Raw genomic sequence first — 23,833 nt, 5'->3', positions numbered from 1 at the left:
CTGAGCAGAGCAAAAATCAGTCACAGGTTTTCAAAGTCCCTGAGCCTGGAACATTCTGTACCTGTGGTGAGGCTTTCACTGATAAAGCATGGGGGCTGCAATGCCAAGTAGGCCGAGCTCAGGTTGGACTGATTCCATGAGAAGCTGGTTTCCTGTCTGAGCTCATGGCTGGGATGTCTCCAAGCCATTGCTCCTCTGGAGCCTGGCCCTCCTGAAGCTGGGAGGTTGTGACAGGTCTGGAAGGCAAGGGCTTTGATTCTGTCTTCTTCATGACATAAGCAATAAACTGTCCATTTTCAGGGGACCTCCTGGGACCTTCTTCTTCTTCTTGATGATGGTTGGATCTCCAGACTCAGGAGGGCCCTTCTTTCTCTGTTTATAGTAGCACATCCCGCCAGAGGCTGAGAAGCTGTGGGAGTGATACGGCCTGTGTTCTCGGAGTTTGATGTTGATATTTACATCAGAGGGTATAATTCCCTGAGCCTAGAAATCAAGCGCATGACAGCGCTATGCAATGATGATCTTCACATACAGTGAAAATCAGTCAACACTGACATTGGAAGTCCTGATTAAACCGATTCCAAACTTTCTGTTACAGAACTAGTCATCCTTGAAACGCAAGACCGAAGTTTCAGGAAGTGAGACAACACCCAGCAAAAAGCTGTTCCAAATGGGAACTCTCTTGTAGTCTCCATTTCTGGAACTTCTGGCCTGCATCTCATCAACAGTCATGTCTTTCTTGCAAGGATAGTTCCTGAGCACTGGCCATGGGACAGGCTCTGTATTTTGATATATTTATGATCGGTGATATAAAGGCAAATAGATCCCCAAGTTCCCCCATCAAACTAGGTGTACAAATACGGTCACGCTAACTCAAATATGGCTGGTTTGTGCCTGCAGCTGGCAGCCCTCTTCCCTCCACACCTCCTTGAGTTGTGTCAGGGATCCCCGGGGAGCGCCTCAAGTGCGCCCCCAACAGGACCCTTGTGGGGTGCTTCTCCCTGCCCCACTGCACCGAGCTCAGTTTAGGGACCATCTCAAAGGCGGAGCCACTGCTGCCACTCTTCCTCAGACACTGACTCAGCACCATCTCTACCTTGTGCTTGCAATGCCTCGAGATGTACAGAACTTCCGAGCCCCCAAATGTGCCCCTTCTGCCTCAAGTAGTCCCCTTGACCCCACCTCTCCCCATTTGGCGAACTCCCAGCCCTTCAGCAAGATCCAGTTTATGTGACACGTATGAGAAGACTTCTCTTCTCTCATTCAGGCAGTTATAGGGAAAACCCAAGTTGCCCAGACCGTAGAGACAAACAGAACTGGCCTTCGTCTGACCTGCCGCTTGGCAGCTCTGTGACTCAGTCCAGCTCCCTGTCCTTCGCCTGAAAACAGGGGCAACACAGGTCCATTCTTCAGAAGAAGGTCCAGAGGGGCAGTGAGATAATACAGGAAGAATTTAGCAGCGTCCTGGCCCCAGGGATACATTCAGCAGACTGCAATCATTAGGGAACTCTGGCGGACCGAGGCAGCATATAGATGGGTTTACTTTATTTTTTATTTTTATGTATTTTTTTGTTATGTTATGTTTGTCACCATACAGTCTATTAGTTTTTGATGTAGTGTTCCATGATTCTTTGTTTGCATGCACTTTAAAAATGGAATGAGTTCACATCTTCAAAGAGAGAAAGTTTAAGCCTTACTTCCCATGCTACGACCACGACCACCAAATGTAGATTCTGGCCTCACTTCCTACCCGTCCCTGATCTGGGACAGTCACCTTTCAGTGGGGTCTGCCCACCCGGTTCCACATTCTGCATGTCCATCCTATCACCTGGGTGGCCCCTGCCTCATCCCAGATTAGAGTTTTACACAAGACACTGTACCCGCTCTGAGAGGTTCACCACCAGCTGGAGCAGCACCCCACTAACCTCCCCTCCTTTGCTCTCCCCTGAACCCTGTACCCCTCACCCTGCCTGCATCCCCTCCTCCAGGCTCGGGGGTCTTCAAGGACAAACCATGATGTCTTAATTGTCTCTCTCAAGCCCCTATTTGTAAATTGCTTAATGTCTTTGAATTTTTAAAAAAAATTTATCTTTTCCCCCAGTGATCAGTCTCAGGAAAACAAACACCCAGGTGGCAAGAATCAGCATGATAGGGATTCTTAAGAGCGTATTGAAAAACAGGGTCAAGTTTGGAAGAGATGATGCCATTCCCTCCATGTCCGCTCCAGTCCAGGCTACTTCTGGGTTTGCCAGCTCTCCATTTACTATAGCCATAGCTCTTGATTTCTAACCAGTGTGACTGTTATAGACACAGTATGCTGTTATATTTGAATTAGAAGAGTCTGGGAAAATTCAGAGGTACAGATCTTGTTACTAATTTCTTTTTTCTTACAACAACAAGTGACACCCATCAGGGCGCCTGGGTGGCTCAGTGGATTAAGCCGCTGCCTTCGGCTCAGGTCATGATCTCAGGATCCTGGGATCGAGTCCCGCATCGGGCTCTCTGCTCAGCAGGGAGCCTGCTTCCCTCTCTCTCTCTCTCTGGCTGCCTCTCTGTCTACTTGTGATTTCTCTCTGTCAAATAAATAAATCTTTAAAAAAAAAAAAAAACAAAAAAAACAAGTGACACCCATCAGACCGGCACAGATTAAGAAGCCTGGCGAAATCCACTGTTGATGTGAAGCAATAAAACCTCTCATTTGTAGCACATGCTTCCCAAGAGATATGGGGGATAATGGTCATCTTGACAATTCTCATAATAGTGATTATTTAGAAATAATCCAGAAATGATAAGCAGCACAGCCACCTTTGACCAAGGTAGGTATCCAATTAGGGAGGGGTATGCAGGGAGAGTGAATCATATCTGAAATGGTTTTCTCTGAAAGAACATTGGAAGCAAATAAGGTAAAATATTGGTAAAATATTGCTAGGTGGTGCTTAATGGGAATTTATGATCTATTGCCTATACTATAATATATGCTTGAAATACTTCAAAATCAAAACAAGAAATTAATTTGTCACATACTCTACATCAGGCAACGTTTTATATATATTGTTTACCTTTAACTAAATGTCTTTGAGAACATTATTCCGACATTTTGTGACTTGCCACAGACTGACAGAGCTGGTAGGTGGGTTTCTGGGCTGAGTTTAATTCCAAAATGTACATTCTTTGTATTACAGGTATAACGTCTAAAGATGAACTATCTTTTGGAGCCTGTCTCCCATGGTTACACTCTCCTCCTACCTCTTCTTATGTCTCCTCTCTTGTGTCTTCCTGTGTCCCAGCACCAGGCCCAGCTTTTCACTCAATATCCCTATCATTTGCCTGATGTGGGAGCCCAAGACCAGCTCTAGAGACATCAGGTACCTCTGTTTTAAAAGTAGAGTCTGGCTGTAGGTTCCCCACCTTCAGGACACTGGGCACTGGGAAGCTCTGGTTGAAATCCATTGGCTATGAGTAAGGCCATTGACCTTGTGCAGCACTGACCACCGACTCTATTTTTCCTCTTGGGAATCGGACAATAGAATCTTCTGTCCTCGCCCCTTGGCTGCAGTCCCAGTTTGGACCACATTCTCACTCACTGAACTACAGGCTCCTCAATCCTGTCGCCAGTCTCACCGTCTCCAGCCAATAGCCCATACTGGTTGACCAGATGGCCATGCAGTCACCAAACAAATGTCTACTGAGGACCTGCCGCATGCTAGGGGTCTTGGCGATCAGAGGTGGGGAAGACATCATCAGCCCCTGCCCTTGAATGACTTACAGTGGAATAGATCTAAAATATGTCTCAGTGAGGTGCCTGGGCAACTCAGTCGGTTAAGTATCCGACTTGTGATTTCGGCTCAGGTCATGATCACATGGGTCCTGGGGTAGAGTTCCACGTGGAGCTCCGTGCTCAGCAGGAAGTCTCCTTGAGATTCTCTCTCTCCCTCTGTTCCCTGCACTTGCTCGCTCTCTTTCTCTTTCTCTTTCTCTTTCTCTCAAATAAATAAATAAGTCCAATCAATCAATCAATCGATAAAATATGACTTGGAAAGATATGTCATTTCCTTGCTAATCTGCTAAGATTCCCCAGGCCCACCACCAGACTCTCTCTGTGGGAGGTGCCTGGAAACAGGCTTGCGGTAAACTCCCCAGATGACTCCAACACTACACTTTAAGAACCCTGGGCTAGGGCGCCTGGGTGGCTCAGTGGGTTAAGCCGCTGCCTTCGGCTCAGGTCATGATCTCAGAGTCCTGAGATCGAGTCCCACATCGGGCTCCCTGCTCAGTGGGGAGCCTGCTTCCCTCTCTCTCTCTCTCTGCCTGCCTCTCCATCTACTTGTGATTTCTCTCTGTCAAATAAATAAATAAAATCTTTAAAAAAAAAAAAAAAAAAAAAAGAACCCTGGGCTAGAAGGTAAAACCTAGGACTCTTGGATTGGATTTGACAAAAAGGGAAACAGAGTGATCTTCCAGGCTGGGATGTCACAACTCATCAGGCTCATCAGTGCCATCACAGCTGCTACCGCGTAGAGAGACAGTATTTGCTAAGCCTGCCTAAAATGCAGTAAAGGCCCAAAATTGCGGTGTCTTCACTCCCAATCCTTCCTGTTCAACTCTCCCCCTCCACTGCAAGAGATGGGGCTCAGATAAGTCCAGAAATATAAAAAAGGAGAAATCTCAAAAGCAGAAGAATAAAATTAGACTGCTCAAATATCCCATTTGCCCAGCACAGTCTCATTTTACACCTGCTGTCCCAGTGTAATAATTAATATTGCCTTCTCTGGTCTCTGAATTATAGGCTTGGAGGACAAAAGATTTGGTTGCCCCACCTAAAACTTGTGGGGAAAATAGCTGTGTGTTATGCAAGGCCATGTTGAACCTAAAAAAAGGATACTAGAGTGAATAGCTGACCATTTCCTGAGTCTCTCCAGGTTTTGAAACTTCTACCTCAATACTTACAACCAAAGAACCGAAAGTAGGCAAAGCCTGGGAAAGGAGTCCCCTTCATTTTCGTCAAGTGCCTGATACAGGTCTCCTAAGGGAAATGCTTACCCTGGCAGATTTGTGCCGCTTCTCTTTTCCATGGACCACTGCTATGAGAAGGGCGGCTTCATCTGCTCTCTGCCAGTCTCCACAGGCCTCTGGCCTGCTGGGGTGTGATTCTCATCGCCCCCTCCCGCCACTGATTCTTCAGACCCTCACAGAGACACACGGTCTGCAATCCTCTGCACGGACGCTTCTTGGAGTCTCATGTGTCCTGGAGTTTAGGATGACCCTTCTTATTCCCACACTCACCCCGGGTCCCTGTGTGGGGCCAGGTCAGTTACTGGTTACCACTTGCCAGCCAAGACAACGAAGAACTCCTGCCCCCCAGGCCCTGTGTGTTGTCTCGTTTCTCATGCTGGACCCCTCCTCCTCAATGAGAATCCTCTCATGAGGTCCAACATTCCTCCCTGAAATCTGGCTTCCAGGGCTCCCCTGGGGATGCACATTCAGCAGAGACACTCGTAGAGATCTGACCCACTGTAGATGTGGTTTGGGTTTCATCCCAGGGAGAAGGGGAGAAAGACATTTAGTGGAAAGGGCCATTGTTTAACTCTTGACCAGACATGACTGCCTCTGAGTTTTGGCCCCTCCAGAATATGTATCCATGAGAGAGAGAGTTTGATTTTGTTAAGGGATTGGCTCCTGTCATTGTTGAAGCTTAGCAAGTCCAAAGACTGATGCAGTAGCCAGGAAGGCTGAAGACTCAGGGAAGAGACACAGTTGCTGGTCAAAGACCATCTGCTGGCAGAAATCTTTCTCGAGCAGGAGAGGTCAATCTTTGTTCTGTTAAGGTCTTTAAGTGATTGCATGAGGCCCACGCATAATGGTGAGCAATCTGGTTTACTCAAAGTCCAACAATTTAAAAGGAAATCTCATCCAAAAAACAACTTCACAGAGACATCTAGAATAACGGCTGACCGAATATTCAGGCACCATGGCCCAGCTGAGGAAGAATTTGTCATTAGTGTTGTCTTTGGGGCCATTTCCCAGGTTTATAGTCGTATTTAGCAAGAGGGAGAAGGAAACAATTGGTCTACACTATCTTGGTTGGCCTGGAAGTTCCAAAAATATAGGAAAGCCAATTTTGTAGGAAGTGAGAAGGAGGCTGAGCCACAGAGAGAAGCAGGGATGGGAAGGAGTGAGAAAGGGAGTCTTTCCCGGCAGGCTCTATGTCCCAAGACCAGCTGCCCTTGTCCTTACTGAAACTTGATCTTCCAATCACTCCTTGGATTCTATGAGCCCACAAAATCCCGTTTTGTTTAATTCATTTGACTTGGCTTTCTGTCACATACAACCAGGCGGTTCAATGAAATTGATCTATATATTAATATACTTGGTTAAAATAGGAGTCGACAAGATCTGCCATCTGCAATGTCCTTGGCACGATAAAACTAAAAGTGAGTTTAAAAAACAATAAATAAATAAATAAAGTAATTAATTGCTGGCTGGCCTCCAAGTTTAGCTGTCCCAGCAGCCAGCTACTCTGTTCTGATGTCAGTCCTGTCCTGTTCCCTGCAAGGGTAGACAAGGATAGACAAGGGTAGACACGGGAAAGGAGCTCTTAGCTGTGCTTGGGGTGGATTCTTAAAGATGGAGAGAAAGTACACGTGGTGGGGGAGATCAGTCTGGGGGGAGCAGCCACTGGGGTCCTGTCTGCTAACTAAATTAGGCCTGTAGCAGGAAATGGGGTCAGGAGAAAAGGTTCCAAAATAGGTCAAGGTGTCACCACAAAGTGGCAACGTGGAGAGCTTCGAATTCCTTGGGCATCGTGCCTTATGGACAAAATGTCTGCCCAGACCATTGCCAGTTTATCGACAGAGTCCTAAAGCCCTCGTGGCCCCAGTCCACCACTTCTATTTCTGTGAGGCCTCACTGAATTGTGCCATAAGAATTCTAAAATACCTTCAACTCTGAACCCAAGGCTATTGGATTTCCCATGACAGCAAAGCCCATGTCAGTCGCTCCCTCCCCCACCCCGGGGGAAAAACCGTGTGTGCAAAAAATATCCCAGAGAAGTTGGGTCCTTATAACCAGACTTGCTTCTCGATGAGGTGAAAAACCAGTTGGAATTGGAGCCTTTCAGACTGCACTTGACAACTGAACCTTTACGTTTCAGCTTCAAACACCGAAGGGAAAAGTGGGGGGAAAAAAACCAGATGCCTTCCTTTCTCAAAAAAGAGAAGGGAAAAAAAAAAAAATAAAAGAAAGAAAGAAAAATGAGAGAGAGAGAGAAAGAAAAAACACACCACTCTAACCTCAACTTTATTTGCATTTTATACATTTTCTATATTTCATTTTATAAAAACAGTCAAGCCCTGACCACAAGATTTCACAGATAAGAGGGGGAAAAAAAAAACGGACTGTGCTTAATTCAATATTTGAGAGAAACGCTCTTACGGGCAGTCAGTAAGCGGCATCCCAGCCAGACCAAGACTGCTGACGACTCTGAAAAATGTGCCTGTGATTCACACTGGGACACCACATCTCATAACACACCGTGTGTGCGAGAGGCTGTAATTACGAAATGTTTGCATTCAGCAACGTGGGTGCCGAAATACAGATGTTCCTCGTTGACACTAATTGGACCTGACGTGGCTTTGGCCTGCTTTGTAACAGTTGCCGGAACACGCAATACGCCTCAGCGTGGCCCTCTGAAGGCCTCTGTTTCATATCGCCTTTACCAGGGGGCCGGGGGCGGCGGAGGATTGACATTAACGCTGGCCCTCATCTGTCCCAGAGCTTGACGGAAAACTCCTTTCGGCCTGCTGGAAGGGGCACCCTTCTCAGACCCACCACGCGCATTCATTCGGCCATTCCTCTTTCTGTTTAAAGGGGAAGGGTCTTCCCTCATATCCCATCCTCCCCCAAGTGAGGACTGGTGAAGGTGACATTTGTTTTCATGCTACCTTGTAATGTGTCTAAGATGTGCCGTCTCTCAAAAAACCATCAACGAAGAAAGTCCTTCTCGGACGCTCTGGGCTCCCTACCTACTGGCCTCCCCACCTCCACGTTTGCTTGGAGTCCTCAAATGCACAAGGGCCTGCCACTAGAACCCTTGATTGACACACTCTTACCGTACCTACGGTGTGTAAACTCTGCTGTGGGTAGAAAAGGAAGAAATACACATGCAGGCTTGCTGCAGCTTGGTCCCTCAGAGCTGGATTGCTGTTATTATAAAAGAAAGGGATGGGGGCGTTGGTTGAACATCTTGTCTGCCCCTAGTCATGTTCAGACCGCACCTCTGATGGAGGTAGAGAGGACAGCGGTTAAAGAGGATGGTTCTGGAAACCCACTGCCTGTGGTCACCCAGCTTAACCACTAGGTGATGGGACCCTCAGTTTTCTCATCTGTAAAAGGAGCTTCAGTTGTGTACAGTTGCAAAGATGTTGGGGAGGACGTAAGCCCTCCCTGTAGTGCTTGCCATATAGAAAGTGTTGCTCATCAAGCTGTCCTCAACTTTAAAACTCCCCCCCCCGCAAAATATTATGAAATACCTTTAGAACTGTCGATCTTTCTACCTCTATTTAAGTCTGTCGGTCTGTCTTACATGTCTATCTGTCTATCGTCTGTTGAGCCTCAAGGAAAGATTTGACTATCCTGGTAAAAGAAATCGTCACCCATGTAGTTATTTAAAATCTAGTGGACCATTAGATTAAAACAAGATTCTATTCACGGTAGCATGAAAACATATTTTTACAAAGCAAATAAACAGAATTTAATGGTATAAAAGAAAGACCCAAAAGTTTCAGTGAATGCAGCAATCCAATGAACCAGGCTACCAAGAAAGGTGAGGTCCAGCCTACCTGGATCTGGAGATTTCTTTTCCAAGACCAGCCATCCATCTGTTGAATCTCCCCTGTATTCCTGCCTTCCTTACAGTTTTGCCCTTTGACCCTTCTGTTCCACTTATCTATTGCTGGGTAACATACTACCCCAAATGTAATAATATGTGACAGCAAGGTCATTTATGTGCTCTTAATCTGCATTTGTGGTAGTGCTCAGTGGGTTCTGCTCTTTTCTGCTCCTCCTGATGTCAAGGTTGGGGGGCAGGGTATAGGGGCAACACAAAGACAACAGTGACTTGGAGACTGGGAGCTAGGATCACCTGAAGACTTCATTAGTCACTCTTCTGGTTGGTTGGTGCTAGCTTGTGTGGCCACCTAAGTTCCTTGCACGAAGGCAGCTGGTTTCCAAGACAGAGCATCACAGGAGAACAAGGCAGACATGCACCACATTTTATGCTTAGCCTTGTCATTCATATCCCATATTTTGAGAGAGTCACAAAAGCCTACGTAGGTTCAAGGGGACAGAATATAGACTCTACCCTTCATTGTCAAGTTTGACAATGGTTCATTGGAAGAAGAGGCTGTGTGATGGGTTCTTTTGAAAACACAATTAGTTTCATCTTCTGACTTTGGGAGGACTTTCTTTTTTCTTTTTAATCCCAAAGTTTTATACCTGATGCTGCATGTATTTCCAGGACATTCTTATTTTGCTTTCTCTTTAATTGGCATTTATTAGAAATTCTTGCTGTTGAGGAGCTCACAGTCTAGTGGGAGAAGCAGATGAATAAATAGACAACAAAAATACTTGATGGCATGTGCTTTGTTGGAGGAAATCAAAGGATCAAAGGAGACTCCAAGCCCAGTTGACGAGTGGGAAAGTGTCCGGACAGAGGAGTCACTGAGATGAGTGTTTGGGCATAAAGACAGGGGATCGATGATGGTTAACTTTATGTGTCCACTTGAGTATGTCAGAGTCAAACATCAACTGGTCAAACACCAATTTAGATGTTGCTGTGAAGGTATTTTTTAGATGAGATTAGCATTTAAATCAGTAGATATTGAGTGAAGCAATCTCATTTTATTCTCACCTCCTGCCCATTTTTACCTCCCATTCCTACTTTTATGTAAGAAAACCAAGCTCCAGAAGTAGCTGCCATCCGAAAATCCAAGAGATTTGCCCACCTTTCCCCTAAATAATCAATATGATAATTCAAATCATAGCTTCAATCTCCAGTCTTTTTTCATTTGTTTGGGCAGAGTCTTAATGACAAACATGCCTTTTCCTTAATGAGCAAAATTTTTTTTTCAGCCTTTGTTTTTGACAAAGCAACATGGCATTCCCTGTCCACAAGCAATGGGGTAACTGAAGTTTCTGTGCCTAAGCTTCCTTGGAAAAGGCAGAAGGACTTTTCTACCGGATGATCTAGGAAACTGATTCAATTCTCCATTTTGTTTGACCTACACAGATAGAGCCTAAGACTATTTCTATCTCCACAGAGGTAGAGTGGAGGAGAAAGGAAGTTTTTTGGTAATTTCAGCAATGTCAGTTGCATCCATTAATGTGCATATTTGACAAATACCTATTAAGTATCTAAATGCATGCCAAGCACTGTGCCAGATGCTAAAGTTGCAACAATAGGGAAGACCCAAACCCTGCTTTCCAGATGTTCAGAATTAACTGGGGACGATGACCAAGGAGAATGGTTATCTGTTCACAACACCTGCTGTGTTTGCCTTCTGGATGCGCAGTGGACTGTAGTTCTCATTCTCTCTTCCAGCTGAGTAAGGCCACATGAACAAGTTCTGCACCATGGAATGTGAGTGGAAGAGATTTGTGCCACTTCAAAGTGGGATTGGGGCACTGGGGTGGCTCAATGGGTTAAAGCTTCTGCCTTTGGCTCCAGTCATGATCCCAGGGTTCTGGGATGGAGCCCCACATCGGGCTTTCTTCTCAACAGGGAGCCTGCTTCCTACTATCTCTCTGCCTGCCTCTCCGCCTACTTGAGATCTGTCAAATAAATAAAATCTTAAAAAAAAAATAAAAAGAGGGAATGGGATTTTTCCAGGGAGTGAGGGAGGGAAAAGCATTGTAAGCAGAGGGAACAGCCTAACACAGACTTTGGGTCTGAAAGCACAGGACAAATTCAGGAAGTGGCAAGTGATCTTGTAGGACTGTAGTTAAATCAGCCCAGGTGAGATGGAGAAAAAGGATGTTAGGAAAACAGGTTGACACTGGAGGCAGGGTCCTGAATGGCATGACAGGATCTACCCGAAGACAAGCACAAGGCAGTGAAAAGTTATAAGAAAAAGCCAGTGGGGGAGGTAGAGTTAATGAGATTGGCCCTCTGTCTGAGTCAAGTAACATGGGTATCAGGGTAGCTTGGACTGAAGTGAGAAGAAACTGGAGACCAAGAGCTCATATCTCTGAGACGCATTTAAAGAAATTGAATTACCTTAATTCAATGCTTTACTTTTTTCCATGCCTACATGCCCACAATACAGAAGAAGATTTTACAGTTCAGTTACATAGAGGAGAGGGTGGGAGGGTCAATTCGATATTTTAAACCAAAACAAAAAATTGTTTGGCTTGAAGTTAGCAAGATGTTTTGATTTGTGGGAGGTTAAGCTTAGCCCTCATTGGGTTAATATTTTATTGACTCTTTGGAAAAGCATGATTTCATATTTTTGAGGAAAAATAAGCCTTGCAACTTCCACATGAAATTGGAGGATTTGTTGGCCATTCAAAAAGTTCTTGCTAACTTGAGTTTCTACACTTTCATGCAAAGGAATCAAAAACATTTAAATCAAATTTCCTTCCAAGGGGACATCAACTTTAAAATGATGGGGAAAGTGGATTGGCAAAATGTGTTAAGGGGCTCAGTGAGCTAAAATTATTTGGGGGGAAAATATATATTTTTAAAGGTTCATAATGATAGCAAAACACAAGAGAATTCACCTAAGTCCTGATCAAAATGCCAAGAAATCCAACCCAGAGATCATCATCCCTCCTTGAATTTCAAGATCATTTGAATCCCCAAGGTAAGTCTAATGCTTTTGTCCAGTTGGAATTGATTTTTCTCACCTATTCTCCACCATGGTGAGGATTAGCAGCCACTCAGAAATTCCATTGTTTTGAGACTCTCTCTGTGGTAGGTAGCCTCCAAGATGGCCCCTGATGATCCCCACTCCTAGTGTTCACGCCCCACCTCCCCTCATACCAGGGTTGGTCTGTGTGACCAACAGCAGATGGTGAGGGCCTGTGACTTCAGAGATGAGGTCCGAAAGGCTATGGCTTCCAATTTGGGGACTGGCATTCTGTCTCTGAAATTACCTTCTCTGAGGGAAACAAGGGACCGTGTTGTAAGCACATCTTTGGAGAGGCCCATGTGGCAAGGAATCTAAGAGCCAGTGAGGAGCCCCCACTGAAGGACATAACTGTCTGCAATAAATTGTGTGCATGAGCTTGGGATCAGATTCTGTAGCTCTAGCTAAGTCTTCAAATGGCCATGGTCCCAGCTGATGGCTTCATGTAACCCATGATAGACTCGGAGCCAAAACAGTCCCCTAAGGCATTCCTGGATTCCTGAGCCTCAGACACTGAAAGACAGTGATGATTTTTAAGTTGCTAAATTTGTGAATTAATTTGTGATACAGCAATAACTGACAGATACACCCATCATGAGAATTGTTTTGGTTTTGTCATCATCATCGTCATCATCGTCGTCGTCATGGTTGTTTTAAACGTTAGCACAGTCTGATTTCTCATAGAGCTATTCTAGTTTTCCTTCAGACTCATCCCTCCTTTCCTTGTGTAAACTTATTATATGTGGGACTGCCTACCAGTGAGTCATTTTAAAATTACATATATTCCAAGTCTGTTCCAGGCATAAAGCAATGGCCTTTGTTTTACTAACTTTGGAATGGAAAGAGTCTCTCAAAAACTTTTCTTTTTATTTTCTCTCGTTTTTTTTCCCCAAGATTTTATTTGTTTGTTTGCCAGAGAGAGAGGAGCAAGTATGATTAGGGGGAGTAGCAGAGGGAGAGGGAGAAGTAGGCTCCTGGCTGTGAAAGGAGTCCAACGTGGGACTTGATCCCAGAATCCTGGGATGGTGACCTGAGCCGAAGGCAGGTGCTTAACAGACTGAGCCACCCAGGCACCCCTCTTTCTATTTTCTAATATGTGTCTTTGAGGCTGTAATTCCCTTCCAAATTCCACTTTAATTATAGTCTACTTATTTCCACAATAATATTTTCATTATCCATTATAGGTAGTTAGTAATGTTCATTATATTTTCTCCTTCAACAAATTATTTGCAAGTGTCTGTTGTTGATGTTTCTAAATGTGTGCTGTTGACATGTATCTTTTTGCTCTTAGTTCTGGGTTCTATTGCATTGTGGTTAGAGGGTTATCCCTATGACACTGACTCTTTAGTATTTGTTGAAGTACTTTAGGCATAATATCTGCTCAATATTTTGCAAATACTCCATGTGAGCATGAAATACAGACATGCTCTGTTTGTTGGCTACAAAATTCTGGGTACATTCATCTGATGAGGGTTGTCTGTGTCTGTGTTGGCCCAGCTTTCTATAGAGCTCTTATTTCTTTCCTGATCTTTCTATTTCTGAGAAGTATATTAAAATCTCTGTGATGATTATGAACTTGTCAATTCCTAATGGAATTTCTAAAGATTTTTTCCTCATTGAGCAACTACATATTCATTCACTTAAATTAGATCTCATTAAAAGGACACAGAACTAAACATTATATTAAATAGAAGTCTAGACAAGATGGAGATTTATTATTAGAGGAAAAAAAAACCCTCACTCCCCAAATCATCTAGAGCGAGTATATGTCATTCCAATGTCCTCATTCTCCTCATCCATAGAAATGAATTCTTTCACTGCTTCTCACTTGAGCCCCAACTTCATAGAAATAAATACTAATTTGACTTTAATTGAATAATCATTGATACATGGCACAATGACCTGAAGACCGAGAAAGATAATGAACCATCCCTGTATTATTAATTGTGACTTTGGCACACAAAAACACAAGAAAATTCAGTTAATGAAAACCCCATTCCCATTTCCTGCGGCCGTATTATACCCCACTGAAGAACGAATCTCTAACAAAAATAGTAGTAGGTCCTGGATATTGGCCACTTCCTTTCAGCAGCACATTCTAGTTTAGTAAGGAATAAGATTTGGCATTGTCATTTAATGCTTACTTAAAGAAAATCTGATAATTACTTTTATTATGGCAGTGATTTTGCTATTATCACTCTTACTATTGTATGGGAATAATAATGATCAACTCTTAGGATTTTACTCTCTGAACATATTTTTATTGCTAAAATGGTTTTTATTTCTAGGTGAGTCAAACTCCTCCTGTTCTTTCTCTGTCTTCACAACTACAACATAAGTTCCACGAGGCAGGGCCCTAATTTGCTTTCCCTAGAGCGATGTGTGTTAAAGATGCTGAACACATACGTGTCCATCAGAGATTGGAATCAGCGAAGATCTGAACATCTAGCTTACCTAGACCCCTTGTGTCCAATTTTAAAGCCTGTGTCCATAGCATTTGCCTTGATAGCTTTCACTAAAGGGCAGGGACCCCAGCATTTATTTTCCAACGTCCCATGCCTCACCTCGGAGTCCCTGAGAGTCAGCTCGGGGGCCGGCAGGTCGAGGACAAGAGAAAACAGAAAAGGTTGTTTCAAGTACGGAAAGTGAAGCCCTAATTATCTTGAAGTGAGTCGTCAAACAGAGAGCCAATGGTGATTATCCCCAAATAAGAGGCCTCCTCTCCAGGCCTTTAATTTGCGGGGCCCATAACATAATCTGGTTTCTTCAGGGTCCTTGAAAAGAGCCTTTGTTCACCTGGTGACATAACCCCAAAGGAAGGGCACAAAGGAATGAGCTAAACCATTGTGAATCAAAGAACCAAAGCAGAGAGGCAGACTGGACGGTCTCTGGAATTAACCACAGGCGTCATTCTCCCTGGAGCACAAGCATCCTCAGAGCCTGCCCTTTGGCTCCAAGAATGGCCTCCTCTTCCCGGGAGCCCACGGAGGAGCTGCCTTGCTCATCCAATATACATACCCTGCACCTGGCCTGCTGCTGCTTGCAGCAGGCCGGCTCAGTGTGACCAAGTGGGAAAGCAGACATAAGGACGAATTTTGCAATTGCAGGGTTATAGGGAAGTTCTATTTTTAATTTCTTGAGGAATCTCCACACTGTTCTCCAAAGAGGCTGCACCAACTTGCATTCCACCAACAGTGTAAGAGGGTTCCCCTTTCTTCACATCCCCTCCAACACATGTTGTTTCCTGTCTTGCTAATTTTGGCCATTCTAACTGGTGTAAGGTGATATCTCAATGTGGTTTTAATTTGAATCTCCCTGATGGCTAGTGATGATGAACATTTTTTCATATGTCTGATAGCCATTTGTCCTCATTGGAGAAGTGTCTGTTCAAATCTTCTGCCCATTTTGTGATATGATTGTCTGTTTTGTGTGTGTTGAGTTTCAGGAGTTCTTTATAGATCCTAGATATCAACCTTTTGTCTGTACTATCATTTGCAAATATCTTCTCCCATTCCTTGGGTTGCCTCTTTGTTTTCTTGACTGTTTCCTTTGCTGTGCAGAAGCTTTTGATTTTGATGAAGTCCCAAAATTTATTTTCGCTTTTGTTTCCTTTGCCTTTGGAGACCTATCTTGAAAAAAGTTGCTGTGGCTGATATAGAAGGGATTACTGCCTATGTTTTCCTCTAGGATTCTGATGGATTCCTGTCTCACGTTGAGGTCTTTTATCCATTTTGTCGAATTTTAAAAAGTATTTCCACCTTTTCAGTTGGTAGGCATTTCTTGAGCATATAAATTAATTGTAAGGAGGGGCACCTTGCAGGCTCAGTTGCTGGAGGACATGACTCCTCATGTCCGTGTTGTGAGTTCGAGCCCCACGTTGGGTGTAGAGCTTCTTTAAAAAGTAATGAATGGGTGGCTCAGTGGTTTAAGCCTCTGCCTTCCGGCTCAGGTCCTGATCTCAGGGTCCTGGGATCAAGCCCCGCATCGGGCTCTCTGCTCAGCAGGGAGCCTGCTTCCCTTCCTCTTTCTTTGCCTGCCTCTCTGCCTACTTGTGATCTCTCTCTCTCTGTCAAATAAATAAATAAAATCAATCTTTAAAAAATAAAATAAAAAATTTAATAATAATAATAATAATAATAAATAATAAATAAAATAAAGTAACTGTCAGGAGCCTGGATTCCAGACTTAGACGGAACTATGCTCCTTCAGTCCTGTCTCTGCTGGTTTGCAACCTTGGAGAAGTAACTTACCTTTCTGCACCTCCTTTTCTCAATTTTAATACAGGGAGAACATTAAAACCGATGTCATGGTGGTGGTGTGAGGATTTAAGGGTTGGTTTTTGTAAGCCTCTTAGCGCAGTGCCTGGTAGGTAGTCCTAACCGATGGGTGCCAGGCTGTGTAATGGTCTCTGTCTAGATACTCCAGTTCAATAGTTCCTCTTAGGGGCCCTTATGGAAGGGAAGTCAAGGAAGCGAAGCTCCCAACTCCTCCTGCAGAACTTTCTTGGGATCTGGGAACCCCGATGATGGACTCACACTTGAAGAGTTTCTGGGCTCCCACCAAAGGCCAAGAAATAGCCACTACAGAGGGTTAGTTGAAGGGTGGAAAGATTTTCTGGACAGAGACAAAGGATCAGGATGAAGAACAAGGGCTTTGAAGATAGGCGGATATGGCTTCAAATCCCAGCTTTGCACTTTGCCGGCTGTGCCATCTGGGGGAAGATACTGTGCCTCTCTGAGCCTCAAATTTCTCATCTATAGAATACAGCTATGATAATATTTATCTCTTAGTTTGGTAAGATTTGAACAAGCTAACGGTTGCAAAAAGCCCAGGATAATCTCTGGCACAGAATAAGTGGTCAATTAATGGGGGTTTCTTACCCTAAGACACAAGGGGTTAAAAACCTAAATCCAAATCAGGCCTTGTTTAACAAGAAGTGGGAGTATATCAGATTCTTCGTTAGTAAGAAGATAGTATTTTACTTATCATTTGTGTCCCTGATGCCCTAGCATATCGCACGGGCCCTTACCCAGTCAACAGTTGACTCTTCCAGGAACTTGTGCCTGTCCATCTCCTTTACGGGCCTCAGTTTCCCTTCTTGCAGCAAGACGGTGATCTTCATCAGGACTTCTGAGTGACTTTGATGGAATGATTTGACCAATCTGTGGGTGGGAGGAGTACACATAATCATGGTGTCACTATTACAAAATCCAACACTGGAGTCCCCTCTTACAGCTTGGAACTACAAAACAGAAAACAGTTCATGGCCTTCTGAAATGCAGATCTTAATGCTGATAACAACTAGATTCTAAATGGAGGCCTTCTAGCCCAAATTCTTTATGGAGTGCTTTAGGGGAAATGGACGTGTAAACCCGAACAGGGATTGAGGTGGGCATGTGAGGATCTGTTAGAATTTTGCAAAAATGCTAATCAGACCCCCGGTGTCTAAGCTGCCAAGTCAAGTCACAGCAGCTTTGACCCTCCGTTTCCAGTTCTGCTCCCCTCAGCTCCCTAACTACAGCTGTAACATGATAACTCTGTGCCAGCTGCCGCCAAACTTACTGGAAAACATACCAACAGAAATTCTTTCCCAAAGACAGATGATGATGGCCTTTCTCTCATACTTTGTGGTACACACACAGTGCCATGATTTATACATGCTCACAGAGCCTGTGCTCTGTGCCCCCAAGTACCCCCAGGGAACCCCTGGACTGGTCCATAGGATTCACAAAGCACTTACTGAATGCTTGGCCCTACTGAGTGTTATTGGTGATATGAAAAGGTGGGTAAGTAAGCCTAAATTCTAGGAAGTGTTACACTATGGCACAAACAATGAGGGATGTTGGTAATAAATGTGGATTCTATTTGGCTCCCATCTTGGTCAGCTGGAGCTGCTATAACAAAATACCACAGACCGCACAGTTTAAACTTATTTCTCACAGTTCTGGAGCCTGGAAGTCCAAGATCAAGGTGCCAGCCAGTCAGGTTCCTGGGGCAGGCCCTCCTCCTGTGTTGCAGATGGCCATCTTCTTATTGTGTCCTTACTCTGTACAGAGAGAGAGAGAGAGAGAGAGAGAGAGAGAGAGAGAGAGAACAAGGGCTTTTGTCTCTTCCCGAAAGGGCACTCACCCCATCATGAGGACCCCACCCTCATGACCCAATGACTTCCTAAAGGTCCTACCTCCAACACCATCACATTGGGAGTTAGGGCTTCTCCATATGAAATGGGGGTGGGATGCAATTCAATCTGTAGTAACTCCTAATTAAACCCTTTCCCACATTCTCTCCTTTTCTAGTACATTTTCCTGCTACAGCCAAAGCAAGATTTCCAACTCATTCTCTGGATTAAAACTGTCCAGTGATCCTATTGCCTTTAGAATCTAAGGATGCAAGCTCCTTAGCCTGGCCTGTAAGCCCCTATGTGGTCTGTTCCACCCCTACCTCCACCTTGGCTACCCAGCCTCCTCTCTGGACAGCTGGTTCCCATGCTTAAAGTCCAGACCTTCTTTGAGTTCCCAGCCTGTCCTGTCTGCTACCTGCTAACGTTACGGTCCTCCCCATCCTACGTCTCATCACATGTTACCATGGTTACCTCTGTAATTGCCTACCTTCAGGGGTTCTCTTCCCTTTTCATTAACTGAATTTTCTTGTGTTTTTGTGTGCCAAAGTCACAAACCATGATAGAAGACATGATAGACAAGAAGCTCCTCAAGGCCAAGAGACTGGTTTCATTGACTGCCAGAACCTCAGCACCGAGGAAAGTGTCGAGTTCATGATAGGGGCCCAGTCATGAATGCAGGAGTGAATAAGGAATGTCATCCCCTGCAGGCTGCTTAATGTCCCTCTGGGGTTTAGATTCCTCCTCAGTAACACCAGGGCTGCTGCAAGGATGAAATGAGAAGACAGGTTGAATCTACCAGGCCCACACCTGGCATAAGGTGGGTACTCAGCACATCTGCGGTTCTCTTCCCTTTTCCTTTCCCCCTAAAGTTCTCACTAGAAAGCCCAGACTCACCGACATGACCTGAATGCAAGACACGATAAAGCCAAGCGGAAGACTGTGCAGCCTTGATGTTAAGAGATTTAGGGAAGATTTTCTGAAATTGGTTGGACCTGGGGTTGGGATGCAAAATCGCTAGGGTGCTTAATGGGTTACTCCCCCACATTTCTCACATTTAAAAGATCTTTATTCTTCACTGTGGCAAAATAAGCATAACATGAAATTTACTATTTTAACTATTTGTAAGCGTTGAGTAGCACTGACTTCATTCTCACTGTCCTGCAACCATGACATGGACACATCTCTAGAACCTTTTCAGCTGCAACAGAAGTTCTAGCCTCATCAAATACTATCTCGCCACCCCTGTCCCCTCAGTCCCAGTAACCACCACTCTACTGTCTGTCAGGATGAACAAGACCACTGTAGGTACTCATTATCAGTGGACCCATATATGGTTTGTTCTTTTATGTTTAGTTTATTTCACTCAGCACAGTGTCCTCAAGGTTCATCCCTGTGATAGCAGTGGCAGAATGCCCTTGTTTTGACCGCTGAGTATATGTGTACAGACCACATTTTATTTCTCCACTAATCCATCAGTGGACACGTGGGTAGTTTCCAAATAATGTTGTTATGATCATGGGTGTACCTGTGCTTGTTCAAGGACACACTTTCTATTCTTTACGGTATGTACCCCAAAGAAGAATTGCTGGGTCATAGGGCAGGTCTCTGTTTAAATTTTTTGAGGAACCGCATCACTTTACATTCCCACCAGCAAAGGTACTGGGGTTCCGATTTCTACACCAACACTCCAGGATCTGTTATTCCTGTTTCAATTTTTCTTTTGTAGTAGCCACCCTAATGGCATTTCCCAGATTTTCAAGCAGCACTTTAGCAGTCCTCAAAACCCCTCTCTCTACACTCACCCTGTGAAAATTCATTTAGGACGTCCAACACACAGGCACTCTTGGAACTGTGGGCCTTGTGAGTGAGCAAAATTAATTCCCTCCTCTGACATGCTAACTGGGAGAGAAGAAATAGGCAAATCTAGGCAAATGACAAGTAACATGTCAGACGGTGACACATTCTGTGAAGCACGATAAAGCGTCCCCAGGATGATGGGATAGCATGATCATGGGCTGGGGGAGGAGGGAGTGGGTAGGATTTCAGATTTGTTTGTCATGAAAGCCTGACTCTCTGAAAGACTGGTTTTTAGCTCCTCGTGAGAATTAAGGAAAACGAAGCTCAGGGAGGGTACGTGACTTGGCAAGTTTGGGCAGCTAAGGTGGGAATTCAGCCTCAGAGGTGCCTTCCAGACAACTCCGTAAGCCACACACTTCTGACTTGTGTAACCATTGCTATGTGTGTTGTCCTTCAATACCAAGTTTTAAAAACTACTGTGTGCTTTACCTCAGAATTTGTCATTTTTAAAGGACACCACACACTGTCTGTCTTCTGTTACTCTGGGAGAGCTGAGGAAGTGAAGTGTTGGGTTCAAAAGATGGAAAGATCTGAACCAAAATGGCTTGGAACCACTGGAGGACTGGAAGGGCGCCATGGGGGCCTCCGCCATGAGCTTAGCTGTTGCGTTGGACCGCCTGCTGGGCTGGGGCCAGGGCCCAGCTCCGCGCCATTTTGCTCTGCTCTGTAGCTGCTGAGGCCAATCTTTTTCTCTCAGGCCACTCAGGAGACAGCAAACAGTGAAGGGGTTTTCTCCTCTCTCAGGTCCCACTCCTAGCCAGCATGCCTGCCTCAATATCACCGGGCCAACCCAGGGGAGATGTGGTTTCCTGAAGAGATGAATCATTGTAAGAGCCGCAAGGTTACAAATGGGGTCAGGCAGTCACTCAGAAGTTGCAATAAAGTTTGGAATCTGAAATAAAGGCCTCCTCGTGCTCAGGAAATCGAACGGCTGCCCACAAAGGTGTCTGCAGACAAACTCTCTGCGGGTCACCAGCCAGTGCTTGCGATGACCAAATGACTCATTCTCTAAAGAACACTTCGGGCTGCTGCTAATGATTTCCCCGCGGGTCCCTGAGGTTCAAGTCACGCTGGAAGACTGACACCGCGACAGAGGCAGACTTTTAGATAAGATCTCAGGGTTGGGGTTGTTGGGGACAAAATATTTAGGAGTGTTTCCTCATCATAGAGCCAACCGAAAGGTCAGACTCCATTCATTCATTCACTTCTTCATTCATTCACTCACGAAAGTTTTTTTTTAGCCCCAGCTAGGTAACAGAATACAATGTACGATGATATAATGTTGTGGAAGACATTGTCCCCGCTCTCAGGGGCTCACGCCTTCCAGATGGGGAGGTCCACCTGTTCACAGACCCCTATCACAGTGGGACCAGTGTTCCAAAGGAGGGATCACTTTGGGAGTGGGGACACATATACCTGGACCCATGAACAGCGGTTCAGATATATGTTGGGTACAAGGGACATTTCCCAGCAGAGTGAGGTCTGAGGTAAATTTGGAGAGAACATGCGATGCAAAGACACTGGGACATGAGATCCTGGTGCATTTGGTGGAGAGGATGGAGGAACGCAGAGAAGAGAACAGGGCCAGGACATGGAAAGCCATGGTGCCAAACTGAAGATGAGACAGGAAAGCATTCCGAATATAGAAATGACATGGTGAGACTTGTATTTTAGGGTGATCGGAACGCAGGGTGATGGAGGAGGAGAGATTGGAGGCTGGGACACCAGGGATAAGGCAGTCAGGTTCACAAGAGGGAACAGGAGCTTAAATGGTGGGAACAGGCATGAAGCAAAGTAATAATAGATTCCAAGAGCCACAGTTGACGTCCTTTGACAATGACTGAGAGGAATCCAGGAGGCCTGGAGAGTTGGCAATGCCACCACTGAAGCCAAGACTGGAGGATATTGGGAGAAAGTCAAATAATAATTCCTACCTCATAAAGCGTTCATGGAGGTTATGAACTGTGAATGGCATAGATCCAGTTCTCCAGAAGCAAAGGCTGAGTGAAGAGTGTTGGAGCTCAGGATGGTTACTGAGGACAAGGCCAGTGGAAAGATGAGGAGCCGCGGTCCAGGACACCGGGAATAGGCACCCAGCAGTGAAGGTCCAACAGAACCTCAGTCAACAGATCAGAGGGTTTGAGATGAGGTTGCTCATTATAGTGTCCCCCACATCTTTACACCCCTGCCTGGCTCAGTCCCCGTTTGCAAGCAGAGAGAAGAGGTGGCCTCGGGTGATGATGCCCTCTGTAGCTGAGGCAGACACTGGAGGAGCTGACAGCAGGAGAGAGTCTGCAGATCAGATCCCCATACCCGGGCAGCAAGTCCTGCCTTAAAGGAAGACATGAGGGGCACCACTTTATTTAGGCTACCTGAGGGGAGCCCCTGGTACAGGACAGGTAGTTAAGGTCAGTGACTCTTCACCTGTACCTGATTGTTTCTTGAATATTATCAATGCAATCACCAGGTCACTCTCTCAAAGCCCATGGAGAATCTAAAGGATTATTAATACTATTGTTTCTTTGTTTCCTATTGAATTTCTGCAGAAGAATGTCTTCGTGATCCCCGCTCTCAGATCCAAATACTGATAACCCTCTCCATGCCGATGTGGCTCCATGGCCCGGCAAATGTGGTGGAAAGGCGGTGGTGCACCCCCTCCTGGTGTCCTTTGGGCTCTGATGGTTTCAGTGGCAAACCCTTCTTGGTAGCAGACAGCTTAGAATATATCATGGCAGAGGGCCATGTGGATTATTCCCTCCTTCAACCTAGTCTACACCACCACCACCACCGGGCACCCACCACATCCCCAATTCAGCAACACTCAACTTCACATGAACCGGTGCCCCCAAGTCAAAAGCACGCCATGCCGGGTTCATACCACAAACACACTAGCCCAATAGATAACCCCCCAAACAAGCCCTCTTTGGGGTTCATCAAAAATACCAACATCCCTTTTCAAATGCTTTGGGTTTGAGAAAACCCCAAGCGAATGCCAAACTGTTGGCATTATATAGTTCATCCATAATTTAAGGGAAATCCAATCCATGTGCCACTGGTTTGTTTGCCATTAGATTGTCATGGTGTTGCTACTGGAGAAACATTTCTGATCTCCAGTGCTTTGTCTGAAGCAGGCGCTCTCTGGACAACACAGATTAGCAATTCCTAACTTTGGAGGGGTGGGGGAACTGGGAATCATCTTTTTGGAAAAAGTGCATGCATGCAAACTCTGGATCTAATTTCGCAAAGTTTACAGGTCTTCTTGAGGCCAGTGAAGATCCCAGACTCCAGAAGACAGAGTTTGGAGAACAATAATAATTGTCTTAAAAAATCAAGAGGGACATGATAGAAAAACCCAGGTTTGAAAGTTCCCCTCGCTGTTGATTAGATATGCTACTCTAATCATAAGAGCCCTCCTGGGTCTCTGAGACTCAGTTTCCCCACTTCCAAAGTATGGCTAATAATACCCTACATAGCTATTTCAAGGATTAAAAGCAATAATAACCATAAAATGATATGCGATTATCAGGCAGGAGTGGGAGCTTCCAGTTCATATCACAACATTTAGGAGTTTTCAACTGCTAAATGTTGAATTCGTCTACATCAGACAAAGCTCTGGGGATGTCACCTGGCCAACTTCAATGCACTTGAGCCCTCTTGCAGACTTCTTCACCACAATTTAGGACGTCAGTTTCCTAAGTTATTGCTGAAAATGCCTGATCTCATTGACTGTGTATATTTAAAGGACTATAATTTGGATTTTCTTATTTATTATAATTGTATAAAGAGATACCTGTTCATTTAGGAAAAAATCATAAAATGCAAACTACCCGCAGAAAATAAAAATCTTCCACCATTCCATCAACCCAAAGAAATAGTACATATTCTGACATGTTTATAATCAGTGATAGAAATGCAAATATATCCCCAAGTTTCCACAGCAACCTAGGTACAC

The sequence above is a fragment of the Mustela nigripes genome, chromosome 12 (assembly GCF_022355385.1).
Source record: "Mustela nigripes isolate SB6536 chromosome 12, MUSNIG.SB6536, whole genome shotgun sequence".
Classification (NCBI taxonomy): domain Eukaryota; kingdom Metazoa; phylum Chordata; class Mammalia; order Carnivora; family Mustelidae; genus Mustela; species Mustela nigripes.
The sequence above is the reverse complement of the archived record's forward strand: the minus strand, read 5'-3'. Positions refer to the sequence as shown.